Genomic DNA, 13,081 nt, shown 5'->3' on the forward strand with positions numbered 1-13,081 from the left:
GGCTCTGCGCGGCGGCGACGGGGGCGCGCCCGCGGGCCGGTCACGGCGCGCCGCCGCTCCCCATCCCCGGCGGGGGCGCGCAGGCCGCGGCGGGCGGACACCGAGCAGCGAACGGCGGCTCACGGCGAGCGAGCACCGAGCACCGGAGACCGAGCGGCGGCGGCTCCGGCGGGCGGCCGCGCTGTCAGCTGAGCGGGGCGGGGGGGGCGGGGCGGGCCGTGCCGGCCCGCCCCCGCGGGGCATTTAAACCCCGGGCGGCCGCGGCGGTGCCTCCCCCCGGCCCGCTCCGCTGCGGGGCCTTGGTGGGATGTCCCCGGCCCTTATCGGCCTTTCGGGTGCGAGGGGTGCGGGAGAGCCCCGGGCGGCCCGGCGCCGCCTCTTTGCCACGCGGTTTTGCCACAATGGGTGACTAAAGCTTCTCCCGTCTCGCCCCCATCACCCCGGGGCGTGAGCAGGGGAGGTTGGCTTTTATTTATGTTAAATATATATATAAAATGTTGCCACCGGGCGGCCGGGAGGGAGCGCCGCAGCCAGAACGGGCCGGGCAGCACCCGGGATTCCTGCGGGAATCCTGCTGGGGGAAATGGTTTCTCCTTCCCACCACCTGAATGTCGAAAGCACCCCCCTAATCCCCATCCATCCATCCATCCATCCATCCATCCATCCATCCATCCCCGCCCGGGAGGGTCGGCTGCCAGAGGTGGGGGGCTGAAGGATGGCTTTTGTGTGGGCTCCATCCCGACGCCGCGATGGATGGTAATCGCATGGCATTAACTTGCAGGACAGAGGAGTATTTCTTTGCTTCATGCGCACCGTTTCAGAGCAAAATCTAAAATGTTTCTTCATTCCCGTTTATTTAAGGTTTGACAATCGTTCTGCCACGTCCAGGAGGAAAACAGTATTGTTGTATCCTCGTTTCTAAAAGCCCTCCCATTTTTGTTACCCGGTGCCAAAGGACTGGCACCTACTTCTAAAGGGGCAGAGACGCTTCTTTTGAGGTCTTGAGATTTTTTTTCCCCCACACTGGTGAGATCCCTGCTCGTGTCAGACAATCCTGCCATCTGTATATTTTAAGAAGGTTGTTTGCAGAATTCGATACGTGCTTTCATCCTTCTGTCTCGTTTACTAGTCTTGGTCCATGCAGCATGTCACAATTACAGTCTCATCCTTTGCTTGCTGTGGACCCTTATGACCTCTTTCAGTTATCTCTCAGCAGCGTGAGCCACATTTTTTTTATGTCTATGATTTATGTTTGTCTTTATTCAACAAGGGCCTTTGATAAGGAAATGCCTTCAGGAACTTGATATTTCATCCAGCATGGGTCATTTTATGGAGGTACGTGGAGTAACTGTTCCTTCCTATCTGGAGGCAACCTAGATCAGCATCTCTCTTCTTCCCTTTGAATTAACAAGTTTTATGCCCTTTTACTTCTCAGCTTCCTGTAGTAGTAGTGCTCTGCTGAAAGTGGAGCTAAACCACTTTCCTCTCTTCCCAGTATTCCCAATATCCAACAAAAAAAGGTGATGAGTCCTCTATCATGATCACTGATTCTGGTGGTTGCAGCACATGGTATAACAAGCTGAACCTTGCTAGATCCATGTAGGAATTTGCCAGGAGACCAGTTATTCTCTCGACTTTGCACTGAGAGCTGGGTTATTTTATTTAGTTTGGTTTGTTTATTAACTTGTATGTATTTGCTTATTCAGCTCTAGATAAGACGATAAGAGTTGTCGCCTCATTCAAAACTAATTGCTCTTACTGTGGAGAAGTACCGTCTTGCCCTCTTATTGTAGGCTTCTCTTTTGGAGGCCTGATGGCATGGGTGTCTCCAGGCAGTCCAAGATAAAGGATTCATCAGCCTCTCTAAAGGATGAATGAGTTAGGACTGCTTCTAAGATTAGCCCAGCATTTAACACCAGGGTCCTGACCCTTTTTCCTTGTTCAGCACGTGGTTCTAGATTGCTTTGGTTTAGCTGTCTTCTGTACAGGATGGTATTTTTTTTGCTTGAATAAAGTTCAGTGTGCAGACACTTCAATCTCAGTAAAATCAGTAATACATATAGCGTTAAACAAGGGGATGAAGCACCTGCATGAAATCGCAGGTTTAAAATCTAATAAACTCACTCCCCTTCCTGGAACAGCTGTGAGGTTGAGCTCCCACAGGCACTCTTGTTGGAGTTTCATGGGGACAGTGGTTTCTTCTTCTAAGATGACTGATCTTCTGGTCACAAACGTCATCTCAAGGAGGCCACTCAGCTCCCTTGCAGTGGCAGCAGACCTGGCTGTACCAAGTGTTTCTGGGCTCAGGTAAGTCATGTTATGTCCATGGGCCTGGATTTTTATCCAAGTGCCTCTGTCTAGGTGTTCCAGTCTTTCCCTCCAAGCCGGTCTAGCTTTAGACATGCATGCTGCCTTTGGGTAGCTCTCCTTCACTCATGTTTTTTTCTTCCATCCTGGCTCTCATCCCAGGAAATCAGTAACTTTTAGATTTTAACAGTGAAAGTAGGCTTGAAAGTTAGCTCACTGGACAGCAACATCAATTATAATAAAAAATTTCAGAGCTCAACTGTGGGATTTTAGTTACATCAAGACCCTTTTCTTCCTGCCCAGTGGCAATACTTTCCTCCACTCCAGGAGGTGGACTGGATGACCATTTACAGCTGATTTTTCATTTGTCTTCTTTCACTCTTCAGCTACGTTTATGCTAGCACAAAACGGATAGGAACACAGCCAAGTTGGTTGCAAGCCACTTCCTCCTCCTATCTGGGTATAAACAACTGCTCCCTGGAAAAGGCAGCAGAGGCCTTTGCCTTTGGCTGGAGCAGGCCTGCACAGCAGAGCAGAATCGGCTGAGTTGTGTTGTCTTGCAGCACCCAGGAGTGCTTTGTGCCCACCCCGTGCTCTGTTGTGCCATGAAGTCTTCCCACACCAAGACTGCGAGCAAAATGCAATGGCACCTCGCTGTATCACATGCCATCACCTGATGCATGCTATCTTATGATGTACAGCACAGGACAGCACTGAGGTGTTCCCTCAATGTCCATAATAGTCTTTTCTCCATACTGAGATTTTCTGTGCTACTTTTTTCCAGAATCTAGGCATTTTGGTTGCCTTTTTGCCATCCAAATTCACCCTGCACTGGTCACCAGTGCCTCTCTAGTGGGGCTGCCCTGCTTTAGAGATAGACCAAACACTTCTGCTCTATTTGCAACAGCAATTGCTTAAATTTCACAGCAGTCACAGGCAGGTCTGCAAAGAGGCTGTGGAGCGTCTTGCGAGAGTGAGAAGATACTGAAGATGAGGCCCCAAAGCATCACGAATTGCTGCACATACTCACTAATCAGCTAAATGCCATGGAAAAGCATTTGTACAGCCTGGGAAGAGGCAGTGTCTGACAGGATTGTGCTGCAAGGCACCTCTGGGATGATTAGAGGTAAACTAGGTGGGGTTACGAGTACATTTTCCTTTCACTAGCAAAGGGTGTTAAAGCTTCACAAGGGGCATGGATGGGCTGGATGGGCTGGATGTCCCCTATTCAAAGCATATTAACAATAATGCTGGGGAGATAAGGCTTGTCCCTCGCACAGGAGAGCACAAAGCAGTGTCAGAGCACTAGGAGCTTCTTGCATGTTCCTCCAAGGAACAGGGATAAGGTAGGATTGTGAATTTCAGACTGGGACGAGCACAAAAAAACCCTTATTGTCATAGACCAGATCTGCCTGGGATCTTTTGCTTTGATCTGCTCTCCTGTGGCAGCAGCTTTGTCCCATCACCAGCTGGATTGCCAGCGGTGCAACACAGCAAGGGAAAGATTTGGCTGGCAGATTTATTCTTCCTTAGGTATTTGCATCTTCAGTTTCAGTGAATATTTCTCTTAATATCAAGTTGGTTCAGCTTCCCCTCTCCTTAACCTCTCAGCGCGTCTTTGTGTCTCAGAACCTGTTAGTTTAAACTGATTCAAATGCTAACAAGCACGGCAGCCCCCCTGCCCTTAGGATCTGCCATAAAAGATCAGACTTCAGGCCCTTCAAGCTTCGTGTCCTAATTCTGCAAGGAGCCAATGCCTGATGCTTCAGAGAGGTGGAAAAAGCCTGCTTTTAAATGTTACATCCCTTCTCCTTGCTGTGATGCTGTTGCTTCGCTTTTTATTTTCTTCAGTGTTCTTCAATGAATTGGAAATCATGCTGCCAGTGATGGATTGCTCAACTCCTTCACACAGCTCTACGCTTCCCTGTAGAAGGTCTTTCACCAGCTGCCAAGCCACATTGATTTTCCATTGAAAGCCTCTCCTGTTTTGCTCTAATATATACGTGGTCATGAGATCCCGTAGGGTGGAAGAGAGGGAAAACAACTAAGATGCAATACAGATGTTTGTAATGCTCAGAAGAACAGTTCTCTACTTCTGGCTGACTTTCAGATGAGCAGTTCACAGTGCTGTGAGCTACTTCGTGAGAAGCTAGGTGTGAATAGTCAGCTGAAAGAAATAGGATAAGGATGGACTATAAGAGCGAAATTGAAATCATTCTATCACATAATGGAGAAAAGCATATAGCAGAAGTGGGAAGAAAAATATCAGCAGAAGATTTTATAGCAAGGTTCATAAAGAAAGCAATTTTTATTCGCTAAGCTTATGCAAGAAAACTACTTAAAGCATTGGAAAGGTATTGGCTGCCTTAGGGTTTTAAACCAAATAAACAAGATCACTAGCCATAAGACATAAAGCAAAGAACATTTCCTCCAGCGCAATTCATCGTTGCTTAGAAAGTAGATACTACAGGCGCATATTCTAATACTAAAACAAATTATAATGCCATTAAAGCAAGTAGCTCATTTTCTACACTGGCTTTGTATCTATAAAGATTAAGCTTGAACAAAAGCAGACAGCTTTCCTCTGTCACATTGTGAAAATATTATTCATACAGCAGAATTATAGATAACAAAGTAAAAGATGACTACTTTCTTGCATCTCTGCCATAAGATCTCTGAAGCTTCTCTTATTTAAAATTTTAAGGTTTAAATCTCTAATCCCCTGTTGTAGCTCATTGCATTTGATTCATTTCTATGTACATCCATCATATGCATACCCTTGCATTGCAAACACAAATAGGCACATTCCACTTTTATCTGCTTTCAGAGAGGATCCTTGGGTAGAGGGTTCACAAGGCACCTGAAATGATTTAATAGCTAGTTGTACCTTCTGCCCCCTCCCTCCCAGGCTATATGTTCTTGCTCCTTCCTTCACAAAAAACCTGTGGCCTTGTCTGCCTCCTTGGTGAGCACATCCAGTTCACAATCAGAAAACTTACACTTATCCTACAACATGGGCAAGGATGGAAATATGTTGCCTGCCTTCATTTGTGTGGTGGTTGTGCTGCAAGCCAGGTTTCACAGTGTGCAGCTCAGCCCTCTGTTGAGGAAGCACCTCCTTTCCAGGGCTGGCCTCATCTTCTGTGCTTCAAACCTCCCCTCCCAGCCTGAATCAGCCTTCTCAGGGGTTCGGATCTCAGAGGGGAAGTGTCAATGACATCCCAAGCAGATAGGGCATGCGGACTTTGAACACCGCCTCAGAAACAACTCCTAGGCAAGTCCAGCAGTTGCCGTGCCCAGTTTGTGGAGGTTCGTGTCCTTTACCACCCTGCCCTTTCCTCTCCACGTATTCAGTGGCACAGACTGGTGAAAACATGTGGTGACTCCTGTCATTTCGCTTCACTTATTTGATTTTTTACTGAGCTTGCGAGATACGCCTCCTCCTGCTGAGCAACTGATCAGTTGGGATTTCCTTCCCCCTTGCCATGAAGTCAGGAGTAGGATTGTATGCAACCATTACCTTTGGTACGATTCAGTGCCAAGACCCAGAGGTCAAAGACCATATTTTGCTCGGAGTGAGTTATGCCTTCTGCTCTTTGGTTGTAGAAGACACACAGACTGTTCCAGCCGCTACTGAGATAAAACCTAATCAGCAAAGTATGCTGCTTGGATAAATCACCAGCATGTCACACTCTAATGGAGGTGTTGTGCTGGGAGCATCAAGCTAAAGCACTGACACAGAGATTTCCATCCATCTCTGACAGCATCACTCACTCGCTGCATGACCTTGGCCAAATCGCTCATAGCCTGACTTGCAGAAGCACCAGCCTCCTGAAAATCAGGTCAGTGCGCTCCCTACGCTTTAACTGCCCCCAGGAAAAGAAAGCAAATGCTGCTTCTCCTTTGCTGAAGCATCTGTCAGGCACAAAGCTCTATTGTTCCCAAAGCAGGCCCTGTCGGCGTCGCACCAGGAGACAGATGCACCTCTACATGGGCAAAAGGCCCGACGCTGAGTCCTTCCAGCCCACGCGTCCCAATGCCGTCATCTGCTGCCAGATGCCTTTCACACCAGGCCTGAGACAAGGCATGTATTCGGTGTGGACAGCAAAGCTCTGTTCTACATTTTGAAATAATTTTTGCTCTCTGCTGAGGGTGTCTGTTTCCCTGCCTCTAAACTCTGATTCCTCCATTTTCAGTGCTCCAGGATCCCAGTATCTTACAAGACCCAAGGAGGCGAAGGAGTCTTGCAACATAATATATCTGCCCACATAAAGCATGAGGAAAGAGCTGTGGCCTTTTTTTTGAAAACACTAATGCTTCATAGGTACATATTGTGGCAAGGAAAGGCAGGAGGAGATCCTGGTGAGCTGCTTGGACCACACACCCACAGCGATATTGTCTGTGGTGGCAGGGGTTTGGGCACAGCTGTGCCAGTGGTCTGTGCTCCCAGAGAGCTGATCTGTGGCACTGGGAAATCTTCCAGAGGAGATGCACTCAAGCTGTCACCTACACCTTAGTAACGATGTGGTGTTCAAAGCCTAGTCACAAATATTGTTTTGCTTTATCTCGGTTTCCAAAAATCAGACCAGCCCCATGTCTGCCCATACCAGTGGGCAAAATCTGTCCATGAATAGGAGGTAAGCTTTTTGTCAAAATGCCTCTGGCCTCTGTACAAATGTAATTAGAGTCTGATTTCAACTTCCCTGATTTCAATTTCCCTCCTTCCCTTTGAAGCCTTGTTCAGTAAGAAGTGCCAGACACCCCGCATCTACATTACAATGCATCCTAGCGCACTTGAAAGCCCAAGGGCACGCCAAAGAAATCCAAATCCACCGAATCCATAGGCAATATAGAACATGAGATCAAGGATAGATGAAAAGTATTTCCTGCAATGAATATGCATTGTGAATTGTTTTGTCATTTAGGAAGGACTGCTGCTTTGCTGCATGCTCTGTTATAATACATGTTCGCATCGTTGCAGGGATGTTAGATTATGAACCTAAAAGCAGTTCCTGCTAACCAAAGCACTAAAAGGTCTGTTTCCATTTTCACAGGAGTGTTTTTAGCAGAATTCTAAACATTTATGTCCATAGGCTCACCCATATCTCTCTGCCACTTATTTTTCATGCCTGATAACAGCACATTGCCTTGAAGTACCTGCTGCTTAGGAGACTTACTACTGACAACAGCCAGATCGTAGGTTTTCTGTGTGGGCTTACTGCACTCCTGCTTTAGCTTAGAAATACTGGAAATCAGCTCTGAGCTCACATCAAACAGAAGGACAGAGATCAAAGCGATTCACTTCTCCCTGAGGATCATGTTTCTTGGCGACTTCCTTGCAAACCAATAGCCACAACTTATTGAAGCCTGGATCCATGCTGGGCGATTCCAGCAGTTCCCGCCAGGCACATCCTTTGGGGGTGGGAGCATTTGACACTGTCTGATGTGTCAAAGGGCTAGCTCAACGCCTCTCTTGAGACCGAAATGCTTGGACTACTACTGAGCAATCACAGCAAACAGTATTTCCCAGGCTAAATCAGAGCTGCTGGCTTCATAGCGCTCAGCACTACCAGGCAGGTGTGAAGGCAAGAGAGCAGCAATGGTCTTTGTCACCAGGCATTATCAGTGTGTCTGGCTGCTCCGACTCTCATGTCGTCCCATGAGTGGGGGTCAGGATTAGGCCTAGTGAGGGTAACCAGGCTGGGAACACGGCCCCAGGATGGCCATGGGGAGGGGTATGACTTGGTGGGGCCCACAGATTGGTAGCGCAGGGCTGGAGACCATCCCTATTGCAGTGTCACTGGGGCAGGGACTGGCATCTCCAGGGGCTGAGATGGGCCATGGGCAGGGTGGGGGGAGCCCTGGGTCGGGCAGGGGGAGCAGGGCCAGCAAGGCCTATTACTGCACTCAGCGCCCTGACACCCAGCACATACAGCTGAGATTTCAGTTGTGGAAGTGCTTAGTTTCTTGCTTGGAAGATGACAGACCCTGCCTGCTCTGTTATCTTGGGACACATATTCAGACTGAGGATTAGCCTGCCTGCAGATGCTCCTGCCCTGGATCCCCCAGAGCTGGTTCATGGTGCCGCAGCCCAAGAGCTGTGCTGCACAGTCACAGCAACACTGCTGCTTCCACTTGGAGATGGATGCAGCTGCTTGCATGAAGCCTGACTCATTGGCTGATAAAATTGGAGATGCAAGATCACACAGGGCAGGGTCAGGGGACTCTCAGGCTGTCCTCACTATTAGGAGCCCTGGGGTTGCAATAAGGGGGTATCCAAGCACCTCCATATGCAACCTACCCAGCCCTGCAGGCAACAGGTCCAGCTGGAAACAAGCCCGCTCCCAATAAGCCATTTGGGTGCCACTGCACTGTGTCTTCTGCTGCTGTGAAGGAAGTTGTGGTGTACTGCTAATGCACCAAGCTTGGAGAAGCTTAAGATACACAAAGATATACATGGGCTAATGTCAGTTTAACTTGTTCTGTAAACAAACCCCATGGATCTAGTCATGTATATTTGAAACCTGTTCATTCAAAAGTGACAGAGTTGTCTCTATCCTAAAGAAGAGGTGTGCCAAACACCCCTTTGGAGGGTATGCTGCATAAGTATGGATCGGAAAGAGTGGAACTAACAGTTTGTAAGATACCACTGAAAACTGATAAGAGGTCCAAAGTCTGAGTCCTTTTCTAGCCTCTTGCGACCTTCCCATGCCCCCATGTGCATACCTGGTAACTATTCTGTCCTTGGTCACACTGAACTTAAGCTCCAGCCTGTTCATCATGCGAGGGAGCTGGCTGGTGTTGTAGGGGAACCATGTTTCCATTCCTCTGGGCATCCTTACAGTGGTATCACGTTTTTTTCCCCATGTCCTCTGGATACTAGTACAAAACAGTGAAGAGCAGAGGTCCTGACATACCATGACAGGATCATACTCAACAATTCAGTTGCTTGAGGACCCCAAAACCCTTCCAAGATGCAATAGCAAATGTCAGCCAAAAGAAGAGGTATATTGTATCTAGTCCTTGGCAAACAACTTCCCCTAGGAGCTCTAGAGAGTAAGCACCACCTGTGTGTCTTGTGTCTGTCTCAGATCATCATCTTTTCCTCTGTCACCAGGTCCCCGGAAGAGTGCAAATGTTTGGCAGACTACCATGTGGAAGGTGAAAGGAAGAGTTCAGCTGGTGCCAGGCTCCGAGCACCAGCAGGAAACTGAGAAATTTGAATTACAAAATCAACTGGCTGCTGTGAATTGATGCAGCTCCTTGAAAACTTTGTTTGTTTACCTTATCCCTGGCACCAATGGCTGTTAGCATGATCCTTAAAAATCAGATGACGAAACATACTATGGCTTCAGGCTTTATTTCTGGAGAAATCTGGAGCAATTGCTCTGCCTAGAGAAAAAATAAATAATTAGTCATAGGTTTAAACACAGTAGTGAATTCAGCCTACCTGGCAACAGAAAGCACTAAGCTTGGGACTCATCACTTGCATTAGGGCCCCAACTTGTGGTCATGGTCTTGTGCTCCAGACTAAATGGTGGCTTAGCTCTGTTGTTTTATGTTGTTTCTGCCTGTCTAGGAAAAGCGATGGTCTAAGAAATATACTGAAGTCATGAGACTTGTGTTCACGCTTGGTAGGTCATGTATGGAAGGCAGACAGGATGGAATTTCCTGTTACAGGAGGCCAGGAGGGATGAGAACATGGAGAGTGTCTTCACTTCATTCATGAAAACTTAGGGGCAGCTACAGGTTTTTCTGAAAACTAGATTAGTATATAAGCAGCCCGTTTCCCTGGCTGCCCATTTTCACTCAGGTTCCATCACCTTTCTCTCTCAGGGCTTTGCAGAGAAGCACAGAAAAAAAAAACAACACAAAACAACAGGAAGAAACCCCAAATAAGTGCTGTGACACCAGGCACAGCCATTGCTCATTTCTATTTATAGTCCCTCCTTCTTCCCCCTGCAGCTGTATCCTACCTTGGGCTGGCTCAGACCTTAGGGTTACTCAAAGCTTCTTGCAGACTGCTGTGACCTCAGATCCCTGGCTACCCAAAACAGGGCACTGGCATCCAGAAAGCTACTACAGACAAGCACAGTAGCATCACTACAGTTCAAGAAGTATCACAGGGGTAGGTCAGTTTGTGGAAGACTGAAGGGAGCCATGAACAAAGCCCACTGCAAACAGCCCCCCACCTTTTTCAGTGTACTAATACAGGTGGCTGTATCACCAGAAGTGGCTGTGCCAGCATGGTGGCTGCTTCCTCTTCATTGCTGCCTGGGCTGCAATCTTCTTGCTGTGCAGCTAAAACCACCAGAGCAGCTGTTTTTACGGGACACATCTCTGGATATGTCCATTAGCTACAAATATGTTCATCAGGCTGGACTGCTTTCTGTCTTATTTTCCTCCACAATATTGATGAGACCTGAAACTTAGGAGCCCAAGTATTATTATTTAAGAGATATATGGGAGTCAAAATCCCAGTATCCCAAGGAGACTTCAGCCATTCAAAACCAGGGCTTGAAAATACATATGCTCTGGTTTTAACATCAAAACAAATACCCAAAGAATACCCACGAAGCAGCACAAACCACCAGACTCTGTGTGCCTTTCCAGGCTTTCTGTGTGCTACAAAAATGCTCCCATATCTGACTGGGTGTTAACACGAGCAGCCAGCTGAAACCAAACACACTTTAAGTCCACACAAAGACAAAGACAAAATCAAGAACTATCTCACAGATGAAAGTTTTCAACTTCTTCGTCTTACCATCAAGGCTCTGGTAGGGACTCCTCATGTCAGGAAGACTGAGTCTGTATTGGTACAAGAGTCAAATAAATACAGCTTCTCTTCATTTCATTACCCCCTTCTCCCTGAAAAAAAAACAAACCAAAACAACACAAACAAAAAAGCCAAGCTGCACCTTGCAGATTCCCCTTCTTGCACCCACCACCAGAAGATACTTGATGCCTTCATCTCTGCCAGCTGCTGCACCTTCCTGCTTCTGACCTAATGCAGCTGGCAAAGGCAGTGGGGAAGGTAATCCTATGAAAAACACATCTAATGCTTTTGGGACATATTACAGGTAGTGTGTGATTTGTTTTGTAATGATATCTATTCTTCAACTGCAAAAGATGTACTGTTATTCTGAAATGAGTAGGTGTGGATTGTAGCTGAAGGCACAACAGAATAATTGAATTGCCTTTCCCTTACCTAGCCAGAGCTCTCATACTCAATTTTACCTCAGCTACTAGCTAATTTGCTAGCTACATTTTGATAATGACTTGCTTCCACAGCCTCTGGGTAATCACAAATTGATCCTGATGTGCAAAAACCCTGACTGTTGATATTGAGTCGTTGGGATGGTTTTTACAAATCAACAGGGTTCTGAATCCATCTATCTCCCCTTCTGTGAATTTCCACTGAAGTCCTTTTGTTGCAGCAAATTGCGGCAAAAAAAAAAAAAAAAGAGGTCTGGAAATTGGGGCTGAGCTTCAGCTGTAACAGCTAGAAGAGAAGGAATGAATCGGGGTGATCACCTGGCTACTGAACTGCAGGCCTGTCTTTGAGTTTAACCTTTCTATCTGTGAAGATTCACAAGTTGTGGGCTAGCTGATGTGAAGGTAGCTCCCCTCTGCTTTGCCCTTCTTTCTGTCCTTGTGCGTTCCATTTCTTTGTTTTTAATTGGCTCAAAAAAGGTTTCCTCAGAGACTTGGGCAGTTGTATCATCAGCCAGTAATCCGCTAATTCCCTGGGACATGCAGGAGTCCCTCGTGTGCTACGCTACAACTGTATTTTGCAAGGGTTGCATTCCTCCATGATACACCAAATTGATGTTATGCTGTGATCAAAGATGTCCTTGTCCTCAGAGCAAATTCCAGCACAGTTATGGTAGTTGGGTGCATAGTATAGCACACATTTGCGCAGCAGAAATTCTCAAGATGTCACCGCCTATAACAAAAGGCCTTTGGAAGTTAAATATTTTTTCTCACAGGGGACAGACTTTGATACTTTGTAGAAGTAATGAGCACAAATTATGTCTTGAAAGTCAAAGTGGTTTACCTAGATGTTCACAAGAGGGATGGCAGCTACCATTGGTATGAGAGATTTCTTATGCCATGCTAGGAGTCTATACAATAATAACTAAATACTTATAGTTAAATAAGAAAGAGTAGATTTCTGGTTTTAGCATCCCAACAATGTTACTGGGAAGCAAGGACTTCACCCCTCCTCTTTCACCTAGGCAATCCCTAAGCTGGGAGCAGGCAGGGAAGACTTTTTTTTCACTACCCCAGTGTGATGTTGGTCTGTATTAGACAGCAGTGACTTCACTGAGGTTCACAGAGCTACCTAGTAATATATCAGAAGTTCAGAAAACCTAGGCCCGAGGAGTTACTTGTTAAAACACCCAACCAAAGAGGCTGAAGATCCAAGTGAAAAAGCTTTCCTGTCAGATTTCTTTGAGGACCTGCTCAGGCATAAAATAAAGTGTGCAAGGTAGGGGTGTATCATCACCTGTCAGCATGTTTAAAGCTGTTACCACATCTTAAATGACATCCTGAGCTGACACTAATAAAGATTCTGCTGTTACATTACCAGGTTCTTTATTCCTAGCATGGTGGTGAGTACCTAGAGGGCACAAAGGCCTCTGTCCTGAATTGCACATTTTATTCACAGTTTTGGGTATTATGAGTGTTTTCAGCATCTCCCTCCTTGGAGAGGACCAGCAACAGCAGCTGAAAGTCTCAAGACCTTTGAAACTTCATGGTTTCCCTAAGG

The 13,081-nt window shown here is 46.8% G+C and overlaps 1 long non-coding RNA gene across 2 annotated transcripts; it reads left to right on the top strand.

Annotated features, from left to right (window-relative positions):
• Positions 1 to 5,623: 5,623 nt before the first annotated feature.
• LOC142067661 (uncharacterized) lies at positions 5,624 to 10,014 on the top strand. Of its 2 annotated transcripts, none has more exons than XR_012664119.1 (3): positions 5,624 to 6,149; positions 6,255 to 6,391; positions 9,425 to 10,014. It is a non-coding gene; the product is annotated as an uncharacterized LOC142067661 (long non-coding RNA). The 2 variants fall into 2 exon arrangements; XR_012664120.1 differs by having other exon boundaries at positions 6,258 to 6,391.
• The last annotated feature ends 3,067 nt before the right edge of the window (positions 10,015 to 13,081 follow it).

Source organism: Phalacrocorax aristotelis, chromosome 1, assembly GCF_949628215.1.
Source record: "Phalacrocorax aristotelis chromosome 1, bGulAri2.1, whole genome shotgun sequence".
NCBI lineage: Eukaryota > Metazoa > Chordata > Aves > Suliformes > Phalacrocoracidae > Phalacrocorax > Phalacrocorax aristotelis.